The 8029-nt window shown below is 31.2% G+C and overlaps 1 protein-coding gene across 1 annotated transcript in view; it reads right to left on the reverse strand.

The window, feature by feature from the left end:
- Positions 1-6147: 6147 nt before the first annotated feature.
- LOC129751624 (G-protein coupled receptor dmsr-1-like) overlaps positions 6148-8029 on the reverse strand; it is a 157028-nt gene continuing 155146 nt past the window's right edge. Inside the window, exon 5 of the mRNA XM_055747230.1 lies at positions 6148-6392. The gene's annotated coding sequence lies outside the window, so the exon portion shown is untranslated. The remainder of the gene's footprint in view (positions 6393-8029) is intronic.

The raw sequence follows: 8029 nt of genomic DNA on the forward strand, positions 1-8029 counted from the left end.
GAAAAGAATTAGGTTAGGAGTTATAATAACTACCTAACTATTATAGTAAAATAACTCTAAGCTCAATAATTATACAAAACCTACACATTCTTTATACTCTGTAAGTATGAATTGTTCAAGCAAAACTGACATAAGAAAAATTTGTCACCAAAACCACACATCCCTTACCACCACCCTCCCTCCCTCGTATGAGCCTCCCTCCTATGAGCCGATGACTCTGTACTTACTGCAATTGGTGCTGGAATTGGAAGCCATTGAAGTTGAAAAATGTTGAACCCAGTTGACGGATTATCTAGATTATCTAGATAAGTTTATCGATAAAACAACTAGAATAGCTAAAACAGTATCTAGCTCAATTACTTTTATTTACTAATGATTACCATTGTTCATACCTTCTTAAAAAAAGAAAAAAGAGAATTAAAAACATCGTTTTAAAATTCTGGACCTGGGATGAGTTTTGGAGGTTTTCATCTTAATTGTGAGTCAAGATTTCAACTATCGAATCACTTTATCCAGATTTTTTTTTAACAATTAACGAACTTTTTTAACTAGAATAATAATTTAAATAATAATTCAAGTTAAATATTTAAAAAATCGCTATTTTGATGAATAATTCCAAAGAAATTTAAAGCGGTGCTATATGAACCTCAAAAATTCTTTTTTTCTGAGCCTCTTCAAGCAAGAACCTAAGCTACAAGGTATCAGATGCAGGCAAGCCCATTCTTAGCTTTGGAAAACTTGGAATCATCATCATATCTTTCCAAGCGTGGGTGTTCTGGTTTCATTTGAAATTCTAACGGAGAAAAAAATGGATAAAATTCAGCTTAAACAACACCGCGCAATGGAAAAAATGTGTTCGGCTTTTCATTCATATCCTTTGCGATGGCTAAATAGCTAAGAAAAGGGACAAGGGTTTAAGATTTTCGTTCCTAAATGTAGGAACTAGCAGCGCCTTTCAGTCATCATGTGCCTATGATTCTCTCATAAGTCGGCGGGATTTAAAATATCGATTGTTGGATGAGGATTCGAACAATGAAACCACTTTTATTTCACCGCATTTACCAACATGAATCACTTACACAGATAAAGATCTTCCTAATCTAAATGCCGTCGTCTCCTGAATATTACCCGCTATGAGCTTTGACAATACCTGGCCCTGCTGGCAGCTTTTCTCTAACATAACTGAAACGACTCAAAATGACAGTGGTTCAAAATGGTAAACCCCATTCTCGGAATTTATTGCCCGAGTTCCATTATGGGTGTAATTGTACCTAGCTAGTTATCTTAAACGGAATCAGGACGGCTTAACTTTAACGTTCAAACGGTCGTTTTTGTGATTCTCATACACCTTACTCACCTGATCGGCAGCTTTGTCTACATTTTCCTTTCTTTTCCTGGTATTTTTTACAAGATTTTTGATACCTGTTGATGTCAATTTTTCGGATTATATAGGAGATACCTTAAGCAAAATCAATGAATCTCAAGATTTTTTTAAATTTTAATTTTTAATGCCAGTGAAGACTAATTATGTAAGGAAAGTCGGGTAAGACGGACACAGCGGGTAAAACGGACACTTTCGATATTTCGAAAATTACAATGTTTGGCAAAAATCTAATGATGGGAATATGTTCACCTAAGTGTATCAACACTTTCGAGACCCTTTGTTTATTTATAGCAAGCAAGGTCCCATAATAGTAAACAAAACAAACAAAAACTTTGAGGATCCATTATTTGATGTAATTTTTTCTCCTCATTTAATAGTTTATAACTCGCAAAATTTTCAAAAATTTCAACCGTTTTCAAAGGTAGAGTGTTTATTAGGCTTCTTTTTAACCATCTGGAGGAAAATCAGCGAATTTCCGTCAAAGGGCTTGAACAACAAATGTTATGAAAAAAAAGTTGCTAAGGCGGGTAAGACGGACACCTCAAGGTCGGGTAAAACGGACACACAAGTTTCTCCAGGTATTTTAAAATTTTCATCGGTTCGATCCTCCATACGCCTTCGAAAGGCCTTGGCAAGAGCAATTGTCGGTCGAAAAGCACTCGGCATGTCAAACAGGCCATAAAAACTGCAAAAATCGGATCTTCGGTTGAGAAAGCGCCTATAAAATACGGAATTCCGAAACCAAACTGTTTCGCTGCTGGACTTGGACCAGTTGGTTCTATTTTGGTTTTAAAACGTTTTCAAATACTTAAGTCACAAAAATATCTACTTTAACAGCAATTTTTGCGACATAGTGTACCTTTTCTGAGCAGTGTCCGTTTTACCCGACCATTTTTGAAATGTGTAATTTGCAAGCATGTTTTAGATTGCTATAAAAACAGTCAAGATGAAGGATATTTACCAATTCCAATGGTTGATGCGATAGCAAACAACCTAAACTGCCCATCTGCACGAAAACTGCGATGAAAAAAGCAATATCTGATTTTCTCTAGCGGTTCTACCTTAAGGTGTCCGTTTTACCCGACTTTCCCCTACTTAGAAGCTTACATATCTATACGGTAAAGTAATTATTTGGCTTTGTGATCCCAAGCAGAGAACTCAACTCATTCAGTGAAATTTTTATGAGAGCAAACTTTCCAAAATTCCAATTATTAACTTTTGTGAAATTGATGTCAGGTAGAGGAGGGATATAAATTAGTTAACAAACTATGTGGCGCTTTCCGCAGTTCTTATGATATAATCCGTTGTAGGTGAAAATTCCCAAAATGACAGCCGCCTCGTCTGGATGAACCTTACATAAGTGTGACATTGCATGGTGAAGTCGTTATTAGCAGCTGATATCCTATCATTAATCCTCAACAACTGTTTCCGCCGCTGTTTAATATGCACGACAAGAATGTCAGCTGAGTTACTTACCAGACACTGAACGCACAGCACTTGGAACCTACTGATAAACAAATGTCCTGGTTGGCTTTCATTCAGTCTGTTGCTGTAGAAGGCATCTTGAATCGAATTTGTTCATAACTGCCATCAATCATTATGGATGTAGCTGGTTGATTGAAAAATTACGAAGGATTGAACTCAATACCAGTGAAAGCGGTTCATTCCTCATCAAATATGCGACTTGTTATGAAGATCCACCGTGGATGAACTAATATACATCAAGATAAATCATTAAGAACAATTCAAACAGTCAGTGCTTTAAGTAGAATTCCAGCAAAACTGTTCGCAAATGTCATTAAATTAGAATTAGATTAAATAAACGCTTCATTAACAAAATACACATGCGAGGGCGACGGTGAAAATGCCAAACGCAAACTTTTAACATTTATATAATTTTTGTCATTTTTGTGATTTTTGTCATTTTTGTCATTTTTGACATTTTTGTCATTTTTGTCATTTTTGTCATTTTTGTCATTTTTGTCATTTTTGTCATTTTTGTCATTTTTGTCATTTTTGTCATTTTTGTCATTTTTGTCATTTTTGTCATTTTTGTCATTTTTGTCATTTTTGTCATTTTTGTCATTTTTGTCATTTTTGTCATTTTTGTCATTTTTGTCATTTTTGTCATTTTTGTCATTTTTGTCATTTTTGTCATTTTTGTCATTTTTGTCATTTTTGTCATTTTTGTCATTTTTGTCATTTTTGTCATTTTTGTCATTTTTGTCATTTTTGTCATTTTTGTCATTTTTGTCATTTTTGTCATTTTTGTCATTTTTGTCATTTTTGTCATTTTTGTCATTTTTGTTATTTTTGTCATTTTTGTCATTTTGCATTATTGTCATTTTGCATTTTTGTCATTTTTGTCATTTTTGTCATTTTTGTCATTTTTGTCATTTTTGTCATTTTTGTCATTTTTGTCATTTTTGTCATTTTTGTCATTTTCGTCATTTTTGTCATTTTTGTCATTTTTGTCATTTTTGTCATTTTTGTCATTTTTGTCATTTTTGTCATTTTTGTCATTTTTGTCATTTTTGTCATTTTTGTCATTTTTGTCATTTTTGTCATTTTTGTCATTTTTGTCATTTTTGTCATTTTTGTCATTTTTGTCATTTTTGTCATTTTTGTCATTTTTGTCATTTTTGTCATTTTTGTCATTTTTGTTATTTTTGTCATTTTTGTCATTTTGCATTATTGTCATTTTGCATTTTTGTCATTTTTGTCATTTTTGTCATTTTTGTCATTTTTGTCATTTTTGTCATTTTTGTCATTTTTGTCATTTTCGTCATTTTGTCATTTTTGTCATTTTTGTCATTTTTGTCATTTTTGTCATTTTTGTCATTTTTGTCATTTTTGTCATTTTTGTCATTTTTGTCATTTTTGTCATTTTTGTCATTTTTGTCATTTTTGTCATTTTTGTCATTTTTGTCATTTTTGTCATTTTTGTCATTTTTGTCATTTTTGTCATTTTTGTCATTTTTGTCATTTTTGTCATTTTTGTCATTTTTGTCATTTTTGTCATTTTTGTCATTTTTGTCATTTTTGTCATTTTTGTCATTTTTGTCATTTTTGTCATTTTTGTCATTTTTGTCATTTTTGTCATTTTTGTCATTTTTGTCATTTTTGTCATTTTTGTCATTTTTGTCATTTTTGTCATTTTTGTCATTTTTGTCATTTTTGTCATTTTTGTCATTTTTGTCATTTTTGTCATTTTTGTCATTTTTGTCATTTTTGTCATTTTTGTCATTTTTGTCATTTTTGTCATTTTTGTCATTTTTGTCATTTTTGTCATTTTTGTCATTTTTGTCATTTTTGTCATTTTTGTCATTTTTGTACTTTTTGTCATTTTTGTCATTTTTTGTCATTTTTGTCATTTTTTGTCATTTTTGTTATTTTTGTCATTTTTGTCATTTATGTCATTATTGTGATTGGCAGTGTTCGGCATCGCTTACTGAAAAATTAGCGCCGCTGATTAAATCGCTAACTCATACAAAGTTAGCCATCGCTAATTAAATACGCTAACTGTGCCAAAAAAGTTATCGCTTCAAGCTTAAAGCGCTAATCGCTAATCGCTAACTGTTTACCAACATTAAGGCCGGAACAAATATTAAATTTTTCTTTAGTCACGCACTTCCCCCTCTCGATTTTTCCAACTCCCCAAGGGGGAGTTAATGAAGTTTCAAGTATTTAATTTGAAATTAGATAAATTGATCGAATTTTCATAAAATTATATGAGCAAAACCAAAACCGTCAAAGATAGGAGTTTTAACGAGTCCCTGTGTTCTATAAATTAAAACAAACGATTTTCGAACAATTAAAGAAAGAGCAAAAGAACAGAATGTGGAAAATGGGAGCTATATATCTTTTTTTTTTGTTTAAATTTTGGTTAAAAATTTACTCGATTTATTGGTTTTGTGCAAAGTAGATAGTATGCAATTTTGTTGCAAATAATATTTTGTGCAATTCATTTTTTTGTGTTAGGATTATTTTACACAATCCTCATTTAAAATCTTTAACCTGTTTTCCCCTTTTTCAAATTTGCCGGAGCAATGTCAAACGTTTATACAATTTCTATTTGAACTTAAAACGAAGACTACAATAGTGATTTTATCTTATTTTTATATGAACTGATCTATAAAATCTCTAAAAACTGTATTGAGACAAGTAAATAGCTCAACCACTTGAAAACAAATGCTGATGAAAAGATGTTGAAAATAGTGTTATATTGTTTAACACAATGGTGTTATCTTCTTCTGTAAAAGTTGCTAAAAAAGTGCTTAAAGAGAGAAAAATGACACTAAATACATCTTTTCTCTAGTTCTAGTATGCATTCCTCCAATGAATCCAATTTAGCAATCAGAATGATGCACAATGTCACTTTGACTTGATTAATGAAAAAAAATTTATTCTATCACTAAGAATTCGAGAGATTGATACAAATATATAGCGATCTTCAATTAGCGGAACCAAAAAATAGCGGAACTTTTCAATTCGCTAAATCAATCCAAACTTAGCGGCAAATAAAACCGCTAACAAAAAGTTAGCGGACTAACTAGCGAATAGCGGATTAGCGTTTTTGTGCCGAACACTGGTGATTGGTGTTTAACTAAAATTGAGAAAGAGAAAGATTTCATCGACAGGAACTTTTCGGAAAAGAAATAAATAAACAAATTGTTGAAATTACTAACGTTGTGTATAAAATTTTTATTTTATTATTCAATTAACTTAAAAATGTTAATTTTAATTGTAAGATTTTTCCCTATACATTTGTTTTTGACAGCGATAAAGGACTTAAAATAAGATTTCACTTTTTCTATGCAATCCTTAAAATATTTAATCTGTAAGATTTACTTTTATCTAGACTTAATTCGTTTCAACATGTTTCTTTTATCTCATTCACGGATTGATTAAAACGTAATGAAGGGATAGTTATGTAGAAAAAGTTATGTGGAGGTAACTTACGCTTGGCAAAACCATTTTAATTCGATGATATTGTTTCGAACGAACTCTAGGAAAAAATGAAAAAAAAAGAAGAAAAACATTTAATATCAATTTTTAAAATCAAATCAAGTCATTTTGAGCCCCAGGAATTAATCGAAAGCAGGAATACTAAAAATATTGCTGAACATCTTGAATGTTTATGTTTACTCTTTTGCAATTTCCCTCTTCTGTTCTTAGTAAGACATCTGTTGTATTATTATGACGTTGCTTTAATAAACGTTGAATTTTTAATGTTAATATCTTGAATTATTTAAAATTTCACAAGAGTGTGAAATCAAATTGAATAAATTCAACCGGATCTTCCGATTCAACTAAATATCATTGTCATAAAACATACAGACTCCAGGAATATTAAATGCCATGAACCATATCGCTTGTATCACGCTTGAATTATCTTAATTTGAAAAGGTGAATGTTCTTTCCCACCTTCCCTGACAAAGTTCAGTCATTTCTCATTCATGAAATGAAATAGGTATCATCTTTCTTGGAAATCCTGTATGCAAAGCTGAGCATCATTCGAATTTCTATTTTTTCTCCCATTTCTAACTTCTTCAAACTAACGTGTCGCCCTGTTTCGTAAGTAGGATAAGTGCACAATTCCAGTCACTCAGTTTAACGTATACATTTTATTATGTTCTGTGTCACAATTCTCTGGCCAAATCTAAAGGAATCAAAAACGTGTTCTCATGTCATTTTCTTCAAGTATTATTATGTTTTTGCTTCAGGAAGACGATAAAAGCAAACAACCTCGACCACACACATGAGGTAAATCTGTTTTCTGCGGAAATGCTCTAGTCGAAAATAAATATTTAAAGAAATTTAAACATCGTTTTGACACCACACTTTTTTCGCCACAATGGCTTCGCAGTGATCCAGTTGTATGAACAAAAGGGAGAATGTAGAAATGCTTTGAGCATGCAACATGAACGTTACTATATTGCATTGGGAAACAGCTGAATGATATATTATTTGCTGAACAATTTACATAGCTTATCTTAAATGTGCAGTTATTCGCAAAATAAATGTATTATATACATAGGGGAGAATGAGGATACTTGATCCCTGGGGATACTTGATTCCATAGCTATGTCTCGAAACTGGAATGTCTTACAAAGATCAAATGTTCTAGAAAAATGTGCCAAAATGAGCAAAATAACAATGCTTGTAGTTTAAAAAAAATTAACAAAATAATTGTTTGAGTAATTGAACTTTGTTTGAAAAATTTCACAAAATGTAACTTGAAGATCTTTTTTCATCACTTTAAAATGTTCCTTATATGGGAAAATTATGAAAAAAATATTTGTTCCAATGCATCAATCGTTCGAGCGTAAAATGAACTTCATAATGCCATATTTTCAAAGCAATGGAAAACTCTCAACTTTTTTCAGAAAAAGTTTTCTAAAATGTTGATTATGGGTACAATTGATCCCCTAGAGTTGGGTTCAATTGATCCCCCTTCCAAACGGCATATTCTTCTTCTGAATTGATCGTTATGATTGCTGATTACGAAACTACTAATATTTATCCAAAAACTAATATTTATCAAACAATTATCTGAAGAAAAGAGCAAAAATAATTAATTTTTCTCTTAATTATAAAAAAATAGCGCCTTTAAGTATGCAATGTTGTTAGCGTTGAGACAAA

The sequence above is a fragment of the Uranotaenia lowii genome, chromosome 3, assembly GCF_029784155.1.
Source record: "Uranotaenia lowii strain MFRU-FL chromosome 3, ASM2978415v1, whole genome shotgun sequence".
Taxonomy (NCBI): Eukaryota; Metazoa; Arthropoda; class Insecta; order Diptera; family Culicidae; genus Uranotaenia; species Uranotaenia lowii.